General features: G+C 36.3%; 1 long non-coding RNA gene across 2 annotated transcripts in view; it reads right to left on the bottom strand.

The window, feature by feature from the left end:
- The window catches only part of LOC144454316 (uncharacterized), a 97,299-nt gene extending 92,048 nt beyond the window's left edge, over positions 1-5,251 (bottom strand). For both annotated transcript variants that reach the window (XR_013482698.1, XR_013482699.1), the window contains exon 1: positions 5,107-5,251. This is a non-coding gene — a long non-coding RNA (uncharacterized LOC144454316). The remainder of the gene's footprint in view (positions 1-5,106) is intronic.
- Between the last annotated feature and the right edge of the window lie 13,821 nt (positions 5,252-19,072).

Genomic DNA, 19,072 nt, shown 5'->3' with positions numbered 1-19,072 from the left:
TCCAAGAGTGGCTGTTCTGCTGTCATATCTGGGGAGAATAAATTACTGTAAAAATGCTAGCAGAAATATTTCATTAAATGTCTAATTATTGCCTTTCTATTTTTTTTCTACAAATACTCTGGATTAGCTGGGTGTTATACTACACTCTGTAGGCTTTTTTAAAAAAAATCCTCAATGAGCAGATGTTTATATATTTTTGTCATCCTACATATAAGATGTTTTGCAGATGAACTTAGATTCTAAATGGGTGCTGCCTTTGGCTACCATTTTTTTCTCTGTTTGCCTCAGTTTCCTCAGCTGTATATAATATATAATAATAAAGTATATAATATAATATATAATAAATAATATAATCAGCTTAGTATAATATAACAGTATCTACCTCCAGGGCTATTGTAAGGATCAAATGAGATAATATAGGTAAACAATTACATAATGTCTGGCACATATTAGGAGCTATATGAATATTTATTCCTTTCTCCTATTCCCCCATGCTATAGATTTTATTTTTATCTCATCTTCCATTATTTCATGTAACTTTAATTTACTTTTTCGATGATGTGAAATTCTAAAAATTCTTTATTGACTCAAAATTTTAGTAAGTGAAAACTATTGATTAATATTCTAAAATCTTTAGTGAAAAATGCACTTTAAAATGAGATATTTAATCATTATCAAAAGGGAATGATTTATATCACACATTTATGTCTTCTGGCTGCAAACCATTTGCTTTATAGTAGCTGCAAGTTGCCTATTCCCCTTTTCATGGGGAAGGGAGGGAGGGTGTGGGGGATAAGAAATGAAAAAATACTTTTGAGTTCCCTTCAGACTCAAATTCAATATCTGTGACTGGGACCATGGACTCAGTGGGGCTGCCTTAGAATTGCTGCAGTGGATTTGATTGAAATCGCCAAAGGGTTCCTTCATTGTTTCTGCAGAGATAGGCCTACTGAATTTAGAACACCATCCCCAAGAATCATTGAGCAACAAGTCATGATTTCTCCTATACCTATTTTGTTCATTTGAAAGGGTAGTTTTCCTTGGAAGAGCAAGGGTGAAAACAAGGCTGTTCGGTTCCATTTTTTATTCCCTTCTGGTCTAACCCATGTCAAGTTTGTTTCTTAAGACAAATTTGGCAGCTGTACAACTACCTCAGAGAATAAGGAGGGCCATGTCCTTTACAAATAAAATTCATTTAGTTAATAGTCATATTAACAGATGGCATTTCTACCTGACAGCTTCCTATGGTAGCTAATCTATGATGTACAAGTCAAGTCTCCTTCCTTCAGTTGCATATCGTGATTAGTAGCTGAGATGCTCATGTAGCAAAAATGATGAGCAGCAAAGAACAGAGGTTAGCGTATGTGTCCTTCCATTACATTAGCTGTACTGTGTGGTGTACGGTTAGAACAACGATTTTCTTGGGCTTAAGCTTTAGGATCTTAGATATCTAAAAAATACTCTGAGTAAAATCCTAATATACTATTGTTTTCACAGGCTATATTAATATGAATAAACAGTAGCATGCTATTCATTTGCAGTGGTGAAAGTTACACTTTGAAACTGTGTTCTCAAAATGTCTGATCTGTTTTAACAAACTTTATCTGATCCTCCAGCTTTTCGGACATATTTTCATAGGTTTTCCTCTGTGACCTTCCTTATCTCTTTCTCCTATATTCCTTCAGGTTCCAACTAAAATCCTACCTTCAACAAGAAGGCTTTCCCAATTTTCCTTTCCTGTGTGGCTATCTCCAATTTATTATCCTTTATATATCTTATTTTACATAATTGCTTCCAAGTTGTCTCTGAATTAGACTATGAACTATTTGTGGGCTGAGACTTTTCTTCTTTCCTTTTCTTCCTTCTCCTCTTCTTTCCTTTCTTTCTCCTTCCTTCTTTTTGCCTTCCTTCCTTCCTTCCTTCCTTCCTTCCTTCCTTCCTTCCTTCCTTCCTTCCTTCCTTCCTTCCTTCCTTCCTTCTTTCCTTCCTTCCTTCCTTCCTTTTTCCTTCCTTCCTTTTTTCTTTTCTTGTTCTTGTTCCTGTTGTTGTTCCTGTTGTTCTTCTTCTTTGCCTTTTTTTTACGTCCCTAGTGTTCAGCACAAAGCTTTGCTTATTGTAGTTATTTAATACATGCTTTTTGATTTGACTTAGCAGAATCTTGGGAAGAAGCCACAGTTGATGAAATGAGCCCAGATAGCAGAAAATATCTAAAAGGAATGGGCATCAAATCCTACAATAAATTATACTGTATGGATGGGGTACAGAGTTAGATCCCAATTAATCTATAAATTATAGTCTTAGATATCTACTTGAGACTAAGAGGATTATCTAATGTTTACAGAAACTTCTCTTGGCCTGCAAATTGGAAGGGACATTATGCACAAGGCCCTTGTGTCCATGGTCACACCATAAGTCTCAGAGGCATAATTTGAACCCAAGTCTTCCCCTGACAAGAGACCCAGCACTGTATCTACTCTCCCACAATGACTGGCTCTAACCAATGCTACAACCACCAGAAGAGATTTTGTTGTATTTTTCCCAACCTTACTTCAACGCCCCTTGTTTAATGACCCCAAAGGCCTACAATTTAATTGTGTAAAGCCTTTCAAAACATTTAATCTATTTTCCTTTTTGTCTTAAGACTTTGATCAGGCATCTTTCATGTACAAAATAATGGTTCTTAGCTGGGTGCGGTGGCAAATGCATGTAATCTCTGCTACCAGAGAGGCTGAGGCTGGTGGGTCCCTTGAGCATGGAAATTCTGGGGCACAGCAGAGCCAAGACGACTGGCTATTCACATTGTCAGCTACCAGTATGGTGAGATCATGGGACCATGGAGCAATCCCCCTGCCTAAGAAGGGAGGAATCAGTCCAGATTGGAAACAGAGCATGTCAAAGATGCTATGCCAACCAATAATTGGATTGAACCTTGAGTAGTTTCTGTATTTCTAGCCTAGTTAATATAGTCTCAATATGTAAGTAAATATATAAATCAACAAATAAACCAAAACAAAATATTGGTTCTTCTTATCTCATTGTCTTCTTATCCCAAGTTTTACCTCAGTTACTGAGGGAAAAGAAAAACAATTTAATAGCAATTCCATCTTGACTCCCTATTGCCTACTTTTCACTATCCACTGGAAAATATTTCCTTAAATCTCAGGTTAAGTTTAATATTGCTTGATTTGATTTAATTTCCCAGGATTTTATGATTTCATTTGAGTTCTGTCAAAATTATTTTATTAATTTTTTTATTCAAAGTTGTCATTTTTAGTTAATAAGATCACTGACTTGAATAATCTTAACAAACCATTTTTGTGTGATTTCTGTTCTATCTATGCAGGTTACTCACTTTATAGGCTTGAAAAGTTTGTTAACTCTCCTCATCCCAAGTCTCCTGTGTTTTGGGAAATATGTGATAAATCATATTAGACACTCTCTACTTTGCCAGTTTCAGCTTTTTCTATGTGGTTACTTAGTCTTTTAAATGTTCCAGAAAAATCGTCATTATTCATTTGGATTCATTAGAGGTAAAAGTCATTTTCTCAATTTAAAAAAAACCACTTTTTAAAATACTTATGCATTTGTTTCATTTCAGCTGTTAAATTTTGCTACAATAGGCAAATATAGGAAGTGATTATTAGAGTCACATAAACAGCAAAACAAACTTTTTAAAATGCCAGTTATAACAAACTTTGGGATATTTTTTCCTTATATGTGTATCTATTCCTAATACAGCTATTAAATCTTAAATGATTCCAAAAGATAAAGTAGATTATTTTGGCCCAGCATAGGAACCACCAGGACCATGCTGATGTACTAAGACTCAAGCAATTCAATTAATATAGACCTTCGTGTTTCCAGACTGTTTTTCCTATTAAAAAAATGGTTGATAAGCGCTTATACTGTTCCAGAAATTTAAAAAAAAATGATGCCTACATCAAAACATTTCACAGAAAACATTCTGAATGATTATACCTGCTAAAAATATGCCATGTTGGGCAACATTATGGAAAGTCAGGTTTTCAGTAAAAGGTCAATCATCATCAAGTTAAAGCAAAATCCTTTTTAGAGTGATTATTTTGTTTTGATATGCAAACATGATTCTCTTCAGTATGTGATCTGTTTGTTCATAGCCAGGATGTGAGATGACAGCCTACCCTTCTGTATACATATGATCCAAACTGTAATTTCAGCTATTAGCAAGCATCATTTAACATTAGATTGACTAATACTAAATTATACCCAGAGTAATTTAATATGATACATATTACAAATTCAGCAAAGAATAAATTGTGTTAGAGAAGTGGCTCATAGTGATGAATTAAAATGGATTGCGAGTGTATCAATTGAAAATTCTTTAATTAAAAGTTCTTCCTTTCATTAAGAAGATATTCTAGAGCAAATTCAATGATCAATAACTTAATCACTTAATGTAATAATGTCATCATGTTAGCTTTCAAAAAAAATAAGGTAACATTGGAATTTGAAAAGTAGAAAGTCATTTATCAAGTCACATGAAAAAGCATATCTAGGTCTCTGTGTAATAGAAACCTCCCTACTATTTCCAGTTCAATTCAGCAAATATTTATGGAATTTCTACTATGTACAAGGCACTGTTCAAGGTGTTAAGGGGCTTATGAAGGTGACTAAGACAATCTCTGCCGTCAGGAAGTTTATAATCAATTTGGGGTTTGGTAGTGGGAAGAGAGAACATGGATAAGATTATTTTTTGGCAATAAAGCATCAGTCCCAACTGTGGAGCTGAATAGTACATTTGCCTTAGAACCAAACATGGACAAGAACTGAGCCATCCTGGATCCACTACACTTTCTAATAGTGGCTAACAGTTTTCTCATTTCTTTACCATTTCCTTTCATCACTCACAGGGAGATAATACACACATCATTATAGTCCTTTCCTCTTGTTTTTACCAATCCAAGGAAGTATTTGCATCCTCTATAATCTCTTTTCTTGTTTTTTCTAACTACTTTTGTCTTCTATAGCCTCACTACTATATAATGATGGTAGTAGCAATAAGTGCTCATATTAACAAAGTACATAGTTTGCAAAGTGATTTATCTATACATTTTATTTTATACTCACTATAACACTGAGTTGGTTCCAGGGAAAGGGCTGGTTCCAATTCATCCTTGCAGGATTGGGCTAGACCCCTATCCCTCTGGATATGTCAAGTTTTACTACAGTTACTGAGTTCCAATTAGCCTCTGAAAGTTAAAAAAAAACTAAATGAGAAAATGTATATAAAACACCACAAGTTAATCTTTTTATTAACTGAAAAAAAATGTTTCTGAAAGCTGCTGAGTGATTCATATTTTTCCAGAGCACTGTGGAAACTGCCACTAACCACAACATCACGTGAAGAAAAAAGAGAAAAATAGGGTTTATTTTGAACTTCTCTCAGAGATAAGTATATGAGCCAGAAGGTAATCTCACTATAATGTGAACTTAATCTCCTCAATAGTAATAATAATAATAATAATAATAATAATAATAATAATAATAATAATAATAAAATGGAATCTCTAAATACGTTAGCAAGAGAATTGACAACAGAAGGAAAAGTTTCAAGCATCAGAACAAAGTAGCAACAGCTCTGTTAATCCATGTGGATAGGAAACTATATCGAGCTCTTTGGTAATGTGAAAAATCATTTGAGTGTTCCAGTCTCCCCTCAGACCACAGCAGCAAGAATTATCTTCCTCAAGCATTGTCTAATGAAGAAATATAACAAAATAATGAATTAAATATGAATATAGTATATCTATTTAAATACTATAATTAAAAGGTCTTTCTTTCATTAAAGAGAAATTACAGGGCAAATCCAATGATCAATAATTCAATCACTTCATATAATAGTATCATCATTATAGCTTTCAAAATAGATGGGATGACATTTCCTTTGAAGTATATGAGGGCTCCCATTTGCCTCCCAAATTGAATTTAAACTTCCTAATCTCAGATTTCAGAGCAGCTCAGCAAGCTTTTCTTCCATTTCTAATTGTAAATCCTGTGACACATAATACTGTGATAAATCTAGGTCTGTTCCAGTCAAAATGACCAATTTGCCATGGAGTTGGACAGCTAGGTGGCTCAGTGGATAGAATACTGGGCCTGGAGTCAGGAAGATTCATCTTTCTGAGTTCAAATCTGGCCTCAGACACTGCCAAGCTGTGTGACCCTGCGTAAGTCACTTAATCTTGTTTGCCTCAGTTTTCTCATCTGTAAAATGAGCTGGAGAAGGAAATGGCAAATTACTCTAGTATCTTTGCAAGAAAACTGCAAATAGGGTCGTGCAGAGTTGTGACTGAAACAACTGAACAACAACAACAACCATGGAGCTTCTTGAATTCCATCTTAACTGTGTTTTTCTCAATCTTTTCCACAGAACCATAGGATTACAAAAGCTCTCAATATAATTGTACCTGGTCCTATAGATCAGTACTGTCAAAATCAAATGGAAACAGGAATTAGTAAGCCATACATAAGAATCCCTATTGGTCACATATTGACTTAGAAAGCCATATGTTACCATTATCTATGTTTTATTGTAATTTTATTTATTTTGTTTAATATTTCCCATTTATGTTTTAACCTGATTCAGCCACACTCAAGAGTGTCGTGAGTCTCATGCAATGTGTAAGTTTGAAGTCTCTGTCATAGATGATCTCTGTGACTGGCTGAGCTTAACCTCTCTGAAGTTCAGTCTGCTCGTTAGCAAGATGGAGATAATAATACCACCAACCTTATCGGGTTGTTGTGAGACTCTCATAAATGAGAGAATGTGGGGCAGGGGTGGGGTAAGGGAGGAAGGGGGAAAAAAGAACAAAGTAAAAAGTATATAGCAGAGAACAAAAGAAAACTTACAAGGAAGCAAAGAAAAGACGGGCAGTTTTCAACACAATGAGTAATATTTATTACATAGGCTTTCTTGAAATGGAAATTCATTGCTATATATTTTAAATCTTCTCTTAAGGTCTGCTGTGCAGATGACATGCTTTTTAAAAATTTCTTATTATATGTTTAAGTTTCAATGTTTAAGTTTATAACATGCTTATTTTTCTTTTCTTTATTGTGTGTTTAAGTTTTAGTAAATAAAAAAAGGAAAAGAAAAAAAGAAAGAATGCTTGTAAAGTGCTTTGCAAAACTCAGGGAATTATGTAAATGTAAACAATTATCATTATTACTAGCATTAACATTTTTTAAAAAATCTTCTGTAGTTTCATAGGTAATTACTCAGTCTTCCTTATCAGATTTGAAGCTCTAGGTTAGGTCTCCCAAGATATTGAGTGAATTCCCAATTGAGCTTTTGTTGGGGAACATGAACAAGATTCTTAGAGAATGGGCATGTATGTCTTGGTTGTAATCTGCATAATTTGAAGGAGAGGATACATTTATGAGATAACAGATCCATGCAATTATTATAGCAAAAAGCAAGACATTTTTTTCTCTTTCCTTTGGTACAATAAAAATAAATGCCTTCTTATATATACCCTCCATCAGTAGTTTAAAAGGTTTAAATTCTTTCTCTAACAGTGGAGATTCTTTTATCTATACACTCTTATTCAGTAACCTTTTTTCTAGCAGCATATGTTGATTAGATTGTCTTTCAGGAATTAGGATGGCAATTTTAATACTAGAAGTTAACTGGCCTCCATGGTGATAAAATCTAGAATATGGGAGGAATCTCATTAACCCCATGTTCTAGTCACCTAGTCATAATAGGCTCCATAGCACCCAGAGCAGTGAGAACTCACTAAATCCTTTTGATTCAAAGCATAATCTAGTAGACAGTAGTTGTAGATATGCTACTTAGAAATAATTTTCATTAGAAATATAATGAACATGCCAGAAATTTTAATTTTATTAACCATAAAATCAAGAATTAAATGCAAAACATTCTGGTTCTCTTCCTAATCTAGCTTCAAGGGAAACTAAATTCCTTTGCTATCTAACCAATTTTTTTTTTTGCTATAAATGCCATTATTCTGCAGGTAAAAGTTGAGATATATTCATGTCACTCAGTATGATTTCTCTTGGCCATACACCTGAATAGCCAAAGCACTGTGCTTGTGGAAACCAAGTTCCTGAAATGAGGTTTTTACCATTTTGCTTTGTGAATCACTCTCTTTGGTTTTCAAACAGGTGTTTTCCAAGGATGTGTTTCAGGTCTCCAAACCCGAATGCTGATTTACTGGAGACAGAATAATGACAACAACTCACATGAGCTGGTGGTTTCTGAAGTAGCTGGCTTCTTGTCCAACCCAGAAATATGTTAGGCAGCAGTTGATGAAAGATGGGAGATGGGAAGGATGTGCATATAAATGCATGGTTGGTACCAAACGTCACTGTTTGGTTTCCAAATGGATTTTTCACCAAGCATGAAATTGTATGAAAGCTGCTTTCAGCTTGTATGAAATTGTTTCTTGAGCTCAAATGCCAACTCAACAGATTATACTCTTAGAAAATAATTGTTTGGGTCTTAATTCCTTGGAACTTACTTCTATTGTACATTCAGGATTCTATCAAATAGAACTAATTTTAGAGATAAATACAGATTTTCATAGTGTGCATTTAAGACCACATCTATGAAACAAAAACCAGCTTTTTGACTTCTTGCCTTCCTCAATTAACTTTTTTTCTCCTTATCAAAAAATGCTAAGTACTAAAATGCTAAGCATTTCGACAAGGGTAAATCTCCGACAATCCATCTAACGTAGTTTAAGCAATTAGAAAACTGTAACATGAACCTATATTAATCCCATGAGAAAATGAACATTTTATTCTTTGACTCTGTCTTGATGTCAATGCATGGAGGTTTCAGTGAATTTGATGATCATAATGGGTTAGGCAGCCAGGTAGTACAATGAATAGAGAACTTGGCCTAGAGTCAGGAAGACCTGAATTTAAATCCTGCCTCAAAGAGTTACTGGGCAAATCATTGAACCCTTATTTATTTGCCTTAGTTTCTTGAGTTATAAAATGGGAGTTATAATAAAACTTCCCTTGTAGGGTTGTTGTGAGGATGAAATGAGATAAAATTGTAAAGTACTTAGCACAGTTCCAGGCACATAGTAGGTGTTATACTACATGATTACAATATATGACATGATTATGATAACATAATATTCTCTGGGAAATCTTAGAACAGAATTAAGGGATTAGAAAGTATAATGACCAGACCAAGAATGTATTTTTTTTCCAACATAAACTCTTTTGACTACTGGGTTTAATCTACCTGGTGTGTTTACAAAGTTGCAACCCATTCCATATTCTTATCTGTTAATTGGCTTGTATTTGAGGCATTTATAATCCTAGTCCAGTTCTTTATGCATAGCTGTCCAGATTCCTCAATATATAACGACTGTGATAATCAGTGCCATATGCTGGTTTGTTTGTTGGCAGGCCCAACAGATAAATTAAAAATTAAAGAACTGTGAAAGCTGCAGACAGTTTGCCCAGAAGAATGAGAAATAATCTTGGTGTTTTAAAATGGGCCTACTCTGGCTTTAGTAATGGCATATAAGGGGCCATTTAACTTGATCGGTGAATGTAGGTAGATTCAGCATCTTTGACTGAACTTAGAAAAAAAAATTATACTGAATGCAGTTAAAAAACCAACAACTTCTAAAGCAGTGTGGGGGCAATATACATTTCAGCATATGCAGGGGTGAACTGGAGCCAATTCAAACCAGCTCAGGAGATTTGATTGTTAAATTTTCAGTGTGAGCATTTATACCTCAGAAGTCAATAAATGCTAAAAATCGAGGCTTAATTTTTTTTAATTTTAGACTTAAATACATAATAAGAAAGGAAAAAGGAAGCATATTATAAACTTAAATATAAAATAAGAAAAAAGGCACATCATGTGCCCAGCAGAATGTAGGAGAAGATTCAAAATATATAGCAATAAATTTCCATTTCAAGAAAGCCTATATAATAAATAGTTGAGTTGAGAACTGTCCATCTTTTTTTTGCTTCCTTGTAAGTTTTTACTTGTTCTCTGCTGTACTGATTTATTATTTTGTTGATTATCTATATTTAAGAAAATGATGGGAAAATGTTCATAATGCAGATTAAACTCAAAAGCATGTTCAGTGTACATTTTGTTAAATGTTAACAATCGTTAAACATTTGCAAGCATATCTATTATGTGTATGTATGTGTATATGTGTATATATGCACAAGCATGTGTGTGCATGTGTATGTTTGCATATATATGCATATGAGTAAGTGCGTATATGTATATATTTTATATGCATATGTACTGATATTGACTTATATAGATACATGTCTATATATACTTGTGGATATCTTAGATATAATTTTAAGAGGAAATGTTGAATTAAAGTGCTTTCAAATGAAAATAACAGTGTTTATATAATAGCTTAAGGCTTGCCAAATGCATTACATGTGTGAACTCATTTGATGCTCATAACAAACTTGTAAAGTAGGTACTATTGTTATCCACATTTACAAATAAGGAAACTGAGGCTTAGAGGACTACCCTTGTCTCATAGTTAAGTGTCTGAGACAGGATTCAAAGGCAGATGTTCCTGATTCCAAGTCCTATACTATATCCACTATGCCACCTATCTGCCCCCTTTGAAAAGACTTGATTGGGATGGTGACGTGAAAGTGCTGTTGAAAGAATTGGAGATGTTTAACTTGGAAGAAAGAAGACTTAAGGACTACTTAAAGCCAACTTCAAATATTCAAAAGACTTATTGGAAAGAAGAGAGAATAGCAATGGTGGGAAGCTATGAAGACATAGATGTCACACTTGTATAAAGAAGAAGATTCTATTAATCGGCTGGACTGATTCAAATGAAGAGGGGTGGGCTGCTTTATCTCCCCCCTATTACTGGCCTTATTCAATGGGTGGTTAGAAAATTCCTTATTAGGGATATTGGAAAGAGAATTCCTGCATTGGGTGAGAGGTTGGACTAGATAGGTGGTCTTTTGTCTTTATTGATTGTGTGCTACTATCAGTAAATTTTTTTGACCATTGTCCCATATGTGTATATTTCCTTCTTAAAGTAGATTATGAATATGTATTAATAACTATTGTATCAGAAAATTCACATAAAATAGAAATCTAAAAAGGATAAGATAAAGATGAAATAATGTTGTGACCTAGAGTCTATAGGGAGCACCTAGAGTTTATTAAATAGGGAAATTGCATGTTTGGGCCAGCACTTTGAGGAAGGGTATTAGTGAGGAGAGACTTGAAGCAAGGATACCAATTAAGATACTATCGCACTAGTCTACTCCAAAAGAAATGGGAGCCTAAATGAGGGTGATGGCCATGACAGTGGATAAGAAGGAGTGAAATGTAGAGATGTTGCCAAGGTAGATTCAACAAGACTTAACAACAGATTGGATATATGGGGTGAGTGGGTGTGAGGAGTTGAGGGTGACACAGATTGATTAGAAGGATAGTGGTGACCTTGACCAAAATAGGGAATTTGAAAGAGGGATGGGTTTGGGGGAAAAGGTAATGTAATGAATAAAGAGAGAAGAAGCCTGAAAAAACCTTTTAATTCACCCATCCAAACCAGCTCACCCTGTGTGACTCATTTTGTCCAACAAAAATCCAACATAGGGTGGGGGTGGGGGTGGAGGGGGAGGCTTTAATATCCCTGGCCATTGCCTGTGAAAGGCAGCTGCCATTGCCACAATTGATCTGGGAGATTGCGGTCACATTGTGAGTGGAGGGGGTTTTGTAGGTGGGTGACCATGTCAGGGTTACATTATAATTGCCTTCCCACATCCTTCCCCCTTCCCCACCCCCTACAATAAACACTGGATGTAAAAAAGGGAGAGGTGGAGAGCTTACTTAGCTTTCGAGACCAATACCAGGACCAGAGGCAGATTGCCAATTGTTTATAATAATGAGTGAGAGGAATGAGTTGTGGTCATGATAAGCCAAATCACTGGCTATTGTAGGAAGTGTAGGTTGTGACTCATTTTTCCATCCTCCGGTTAGTTACTCTTTGGCTTCATGACATGGCTACTTTGAGGTCATTCTATTGCTCACTCAGGGTTCAGTGCCCTCATTTTAGATACTCCTAGACTAGTTGACCTCTAACCTCTCTTCTAAATCTAAGATTCTGTGATTAGAACATGTCTTTACTCTTTTAAAGAGAGATGATAATGATCCAAGGTTATCCTGAGTTATTTAAGAAGTTGTTAGGTTCTTCATTCTTATTCAGTCATTCTTATTCTTATTCAGTCAATATTTTAATAGATGACATTCTATGATTTTCCTCTTCCTTGCTCCAACTTACATTGTATTCTTAAACATCTGAAAATACTTGAAGGATCTGAATGGGAGAATTTCTAGTGTGGGCACTCTCTCCACTGGTGAAGATAGTGACCCCTCTATGCCACAATAGATAAGTCCTAAGAAGTTTCTTGGAATTATATTCTAGAGGTCACATAGTGCTTAAATAATTAGGAAATCAAGAAGCAGGCTTCCTTGTGGCAAAATCCCACCATGCCTGTTGCCTTTAACTATATACATGTCTTTGCTAGCTTCAAAACTCTGAAAGGGAAAACAATAATGTATGTTACATTAAATCAGTTTCTATTCTTGCCCTGTATTGAACAAATGGGAAGGAGGGAAAACAAGGCAATGGGGTGGGAGGGAGAGAAACAGTTAGAGGGTAGATTATTTTCCTTTTTGTGGCTTTGTACCACTTATGTCATTGTCTTGGTATATGATTATTTCCACTCAATACCCCTTGGTGTCTGTTTGCAAAAACGGCATTTAATTTTCAGCCCCACTGCATAACATTTTGATCCTCTTCTTTGTTCCTATTAGCATCTGGAGAAGGCTGCTGGGTTTTTGTCTGCCCATCTAGAGCAATCACTGAATCAGAGCTTCATGTCAAGAAAAAGAAATGGAAATTTGCGAAACTAATCTGCTCCCTGAGGTCCATTTGTTATCCTTGAGGCCCAGAGCTTGACGTATTTGGCATGAGACTAACATTGCTTACATTTCTAGACTTAGGACAAGTTTCCCTATGTTCATCAGAGCTCAAGTTCAAATACCTGCTTTACAAATAGTGCCCTGTCTCCTGGGGCAGCAGCTCACAGCATCACTTCATATGCTTGGTAATAAACTATGAAAGGTATGATGAGGGGTGAAGGATGTGGGCATCTGGATAGCCAGTATTCATCAGATGCTGTATTCACTGAGGTTTCATAATTTTTCCCACGTCACTAAAAAGCAGAGCTAACATTCGAAATTAGAGCCAAAGAATTAGAGCCATAGAGTTTCCTAATAGACTTTCCTTCTTTTCTAGGAGGGTTTGCTCAGTTCCCAAGCCACCATGCAATTTGACTTGTTTCATAATGTTGGCCAAACAAAGTTTTAATTTTGTTTGATAAATGAAAGCATTGCCTTGAGCCAATACAGATGTAGCTGTTAAAACCTACACTGTTTAAATAAGTGATTTTAAAAGATGTTCTATGTTGATTCAGCTATCTATGGGGACCTGATTTCAGTCTTTCTTTGACAGTAATACCAACTTTGTGGATGAGCTTAGCCTTATTTTCCCTTCTACCTATTTTCAAATAAAATTTTTACAGCTGAACTAATAACTTGAATTTATCAGACATTTATTCAGGACCTACTAAGTGTTAAATCATTTTTGATGGGCCTTGAGAGAAAGTTACAAAGATCTGTCACTCCCAATTGAACTCACTCTTGAGACTTCTCTACCTTTTACCCAACAGCCTTGCCTCCATTGAGATAATTCTGCCTGGGGGCCTGTTCTGACTGGTGAGGGTGGAGGCTGACCTCCATTTCATGAGGAACTGCAGTCATGCTAACTTCCCTTCCAGCTCAACTCACTCTTCTGACTTCATTTCATTTTCACTAGCTCCCCCTTTTATGTATTGTCTCCCTATTTGAATATAATCCCCTTGAGGGGAGAGAACTATCTTGCTTTATTTGTATCTTTGGGACTTGGCAAAATGCCTGATTTGGGGTATTTTACTTCTCTATTTAATAAGATGCTATGTTATTAGAGTTTCTAATCTAGTAAGGGACCTGTATCACCCACGCATAACTAAACTGGTAAAGAGGATTTGATAAGGAGTGGTGCTGAGTGATTATGTCAGGGATGTGGAAAACCAGATGATTTCTAATCAAGGAAGAAAACTTTTTGGAGGAGCTAGCTTTTGCTCTGAATCTTGAAGAATGAGTCATTTTACTTTGTAAAATGTTTCAAGCACCCTAAACAAGATGATCTTATTATAACTTGTAGAATTAGTGTTTTTTTTTTCTTCAGCATCAAACCACTGCTAGGAATGTAAGTTGATCTTGAAGTCAGGGATATCTGGTTTCAAGTCATGTCTTCTGAGGACCATGAGCAATTCACTTACATGCTCAGGTCCCCAGGAAAATCTTTAAACCTCTTCTTTACAGATGAGTTGTCTATCTGCAACTTATAAATAGAAATTGTTTATACTGTAATGATGAAATCACAGCTCCTGACCAATAAAATAAAAATATAACATACTACTGACCCATTTTCAGGAGGACATATATTTTGCAATATTTCTAAGGAAGGATGGGCTGTTCTAATCTAGCCACGTATATAGGGCCGAATAAATACTTGTGGGATCAGCAGAAGGGTACTATGGTAGAGTTCTCTGCTCCCAAATATCTCTTTTACTACTTCTTATGGTGACTAAGATTCCATAATTATAGATTAATTTCCTTGAATCTGAAAGTTGTTTTCTTCTGCCATCTTGAAGGCTTGTATTACAATGCAAATACTCCAGTTGTCCTGTCTACTGGCTCACTCCTTATTGTCTATATGAAAAAAACAAACAAACAAAAACCAAAACCTTCACTTGATCCTTCCATCCCCACTAACTGTTGTGACATCCCTTCAGCCTTTTATAGCTAAACCATTCAAAAATGCTATCCACAATAGATGCTTCCACTTTCTCTCTTCATAATCCTTTATAGGGGTTAACCTCTCTCCATAGTTACCAGTGATCTCTTAGTTGATAAATCCTATGGTCTTCATTCAGCCCTCATTCTCCTTGACCTCTCTGTAGCCTTTGACATTGTTGATCATTCTCTCTTCCTTGAGACCTTTTCTCTCTTGGTTTTCAGGACACCACTTTCTCCTGGTTCTCCTCTTACCTGTCTGACTGCTTCTTTTCAGTTTCCTTTGCTGGATCTTTATCCAGATCATTCCCTCTAACTATAGGTATCGCCTACGGTTCCATCCTGAGCCCTCCTCTCTTCTCCCCTTACACTACTTCACTTTGTGATCTTATCAGCTCCCAGGAATTTAACGACCATTTCTATGATCATGACTCTCAAATCTGCATTTCTTACACCAACCTTCCTACTGACCTCCAATATTGAATCTCCAATTGCCTTTCAGATATCTTGAACTGGGTGTCCAGTAGACATCTGAAACTAAACATACCCAAAAGAGAACTCATTATTTTTCTGCCTAAATCCTTTTCCTCTTCTAGTTCTTTTATTTCTGTAGAGGGCAACACCATCCTTCCAGTCCCTCAGACTCACAACCTAGGAGTCATCCTGGAGTCCTTACTGTCTCATGCCACATATCCCATCTGTTGTCAATGCCTGTTGATTTAATCTCTGCAACATCTTTCGAATATGCTCCTTCTCTTATCTGACACTGCCACCATTCTAGTGCAGGCCTTTATCACCTCTGACTTGGAATATTATAATATCCTGCTGGAGGAGCTGCCTGTCTTAAGCCTCTCCTCACTCCAATCCATCCTCCGTTCAGTCACTAAAGTTCAGGTCCAACCATGTTACCCTCCCACTCCCACCCCACTGAAGAAACTCTATTGATTCCCTTTCCAGTCTTCTTACACATTATTCCTGACACATTTTCTTTGATTCAGGAATACTGGCCTCCTGGCTGTTCCACAAATGAGACATTATATCTCAGTTCTGAGCATTTTCTCTTGCTATCTCCCTTACCTGGAATGTTCTTCCTCCTCATCTCTGCCTATTAATTCCCTTAGTTTCTTTTAAATCCCAACTAAAATTCAATGTTTTATAGGAAGCCTTTCTCAGACCCTCTTAATTCTAGTACCTTCCCTATGTTAATTATTTCCTATTTATACTCTGTATAGCTTGCTTTATATATATATTTGTTCGTATGTTGTCTCTCCCAGCAGATTTTAAACTCCTTCAAAGGAGGGACTGTCTTTTACCTCTTTTTGTGTCCCCAGTGCTTAGCACAGTGGCTGGCACATAGTAACCTTTATTGATTGATTAATTGGTCATCATATAAGGGTTTAGAGAAAGGCTAGTTCTAGATTAAGGAGGCTGGAAATTGAATCCCATCTCTGAAACTCTGTACTTAAATGATCTCGAATTCTTCTCTCAGATTTGATGGTCCTTGCTAGATCCTCCTTTTAAGGAGTGCACTCAAGCCAGCCAACTCTTTATTTTTCACCAGGCTTCAGTCTTCTGAATTTTTCCAGCATGTCCTAGAAACCTCTTTATTCTGGAAAATCATCGTTCAGGGAACTCACACCTCAGAAGGGCCCTTTGCTCCACCTGGGCCAGCCATCTCTTCATTTCCCACTAGGTGGTACTCCTTTGGACTTTATCATATCCCAGAAACCACTTCATCCTGGAATATCCCTTCAACTCTGGAACTCACGCCTTGTAAGTATCTTACTCCCCTGGGGCTTTTTACTGTGATTGGATGTCTCTTTCCATAAACTACATTAAAGGAGGGCATCTCTTCCTTTCTGAGGAGACTGAATTACAGAACTCTTCATTGTGCCCCCAAGCTTGTCTCCCCTACTCCCCACCCCCACTCCTTTCAGTTTCTTTTTATGTGCTGTGTTCCTCCATTAGAATTTACATTTCTTGAAGGAAAGGACTGTTGTTTTTTTTTTTTGCTTGTCTTTGTATTCCCAGTGTTTAGCACAATGCCCCTTACATAACAAATGCTTTATAAAGGCTTGTTGACTGACTGACAAATAACAACCTCCCTGAGTCTTGGTTTCTATATCTGTAAAATAATGGAGTTGGATGAAGGAGCCTGTTAGGTCCCTCCTAGTCCTTACAGCCGATGATACTGGTTGCTAGCTATCTCAGAGCAAGAGCCTATGGAAATGGAATAGTAGCTAAGATCCTGGGAAGAGGATGGAATATTAGTGTCAGGGTGAAAAAAACTGACAGAGAAAGTGATTAGTCCTAAAACATCAATGACTTTTTTCATAATGTTGCCTTGGGCTGGCCTTTTACTGATTCTAATTAGGTTCTGCTTGTGACCAAGAGAAAGAAATATTGGTGAGAATGCTGATGGAGATTTGGGATCTATTGCTGAATCAGGATCTTTCCAATTGCCTTGGTTAGATATTGAATCCACTCTCACCTTAGGCTTCATTAATGTCATACTTTAAAAAAAATAATGCTAACCAATCGTGACTATCATCTCCCAAATGAAGCTACCAAGCTCAATGAAGAATCAGGGTAGGGCTTACCTGTCTTAAGCAGTCCCTGCTCTCAAGAAGCCCATGGCTTAATAGTGGACACAACATGCAAACAACTATGAACAAAAAAAAGTTGCCTACAGAATAAATTGGAAATAATCAACAGAAGACAGTCACTAGAATTAAGGGGAATCAGGAAAAGCTTCCTGAAGAAAGTGAGATTTTAGCTGAGACAGAAAGGAAGCCTGTATGCACAAATGAGGAGGGAGAGAATTGTAGGAACAAGAAATAGTGAGTGAAAGAAAATGCCCAGCTTCACAAGATGGGTGTTTTTTGTTTGAGGAACAGCAAGGAGGCCCGCGTCACTGGGTCCCAGAGTACATGGAGTGGGGCAGGTGACAGTGGTGGTAGTGAAAGGTGCAAAAAGACACCCCATATTCACCATGAGCCTCTTCATTGGCTGCTGGGTGATTTCTAACTTCAATTCCATGCATGACTCTTAGCCACACCACATCACTAGAAAAACTGGTGCTAAGAAGATGGGCCCTTCTTTCAGGGAGAAGCTTGGGAACGGCAAGCTCAAGACAAAAGATTTCATAAGGAATAAATTACATCAGAGATAAAGAACCAAGAGCATGTCAAAATATTGATTTAAACTTGGAGTTTTAACCTTCACTATGCACCGGCAGAGTGGAAGATTTGCAAACTATTGCAGTACTTGTTTTCTAGATTATTCTTTCTTTGTACATTGCCACTTTACTAACAATCCAGTTGGAAGAGGGAGGAAATGATTTCTCATGCCTTTCAAGTTAGCCTGGGCATGTTCTGATGAGCCAAGAAGTGCACAGCTTTAATTAACATTATCATTTCTCTTAAGTGATTCAATCATAGAGTTTGTTAATATCATTCACATAATATATTTTAATTTAATTCTGTGTCATTAGCCAGGAAATGTACCAACTAGCCAATAACTTATTTGCACTGTGGGAAGACCAAGATACTGATCGTGTTTACCTACAGAATAACACGTTTTATTGTGGTCGAGAGTAGCAATGTAATTAGCAATCTAGGGCCAGATTCAAAATGGTTTTTAAAAGATGTCTTGTCAGGTGACAGACCTGAGGTCAGAGATTTTTCATTTGTGCTCTAGAAACTACCTACCCCTTGATTTCTATTAGTGACAGTGTCATAATGATGGAAACATCTTGTTTTTACTCTCTTTATTTTCAAAAGAAGGTAGGACATTTTCTTTTGCTTTTTTATTTTAATGCTTATATCTGCCCATTATCTAGGGAGATATAATCTATTTTTTAACCTGAATTTAGTTCATCCCAAGAGATAAAACTTTGATAATGCTGTCTTTCTGAAGATTTCAAAGTTCTTTACAAACATTATCTAATCGATTTCCATGGTCCCTAAGGAGGAAGAGGAAGTGGCAAGTAATTAAGAAAAAATAATTGCTGATTGTTTACAATCTTGAAGTTTCACCCAATGGGAAATCATGAAGACTTTCCATTTAACTAGCTCTGATAGTGTAGGAGGAAAGAAGACTACGTATGTGAAACTGACTGTCTGGTTTCATAAGACGTGG

The sequence above is a fragment of the Phascolarctos cinereus genome, unplaced genomic scaffold (assembly GCF_003287225.1).
Source record: "Phascolarctos cinereus isolate Bilbo 61053 unplaced genomic scaffold, phaCin_HiC Scaffold_726;HRSCAF=1367, whole genome shotgun sequence".
In the NCBI taxonomy this organism is placed as follows: Eukaryota; Metazoa; Chordata; class Mammalia; order Diprotodontia; family Phascolarctidae; genus Phascolarctos; species Phascolarctos cinereus.
This window is presented reverse-complemented; position numbering and strand designations above follow the sequence as displayed.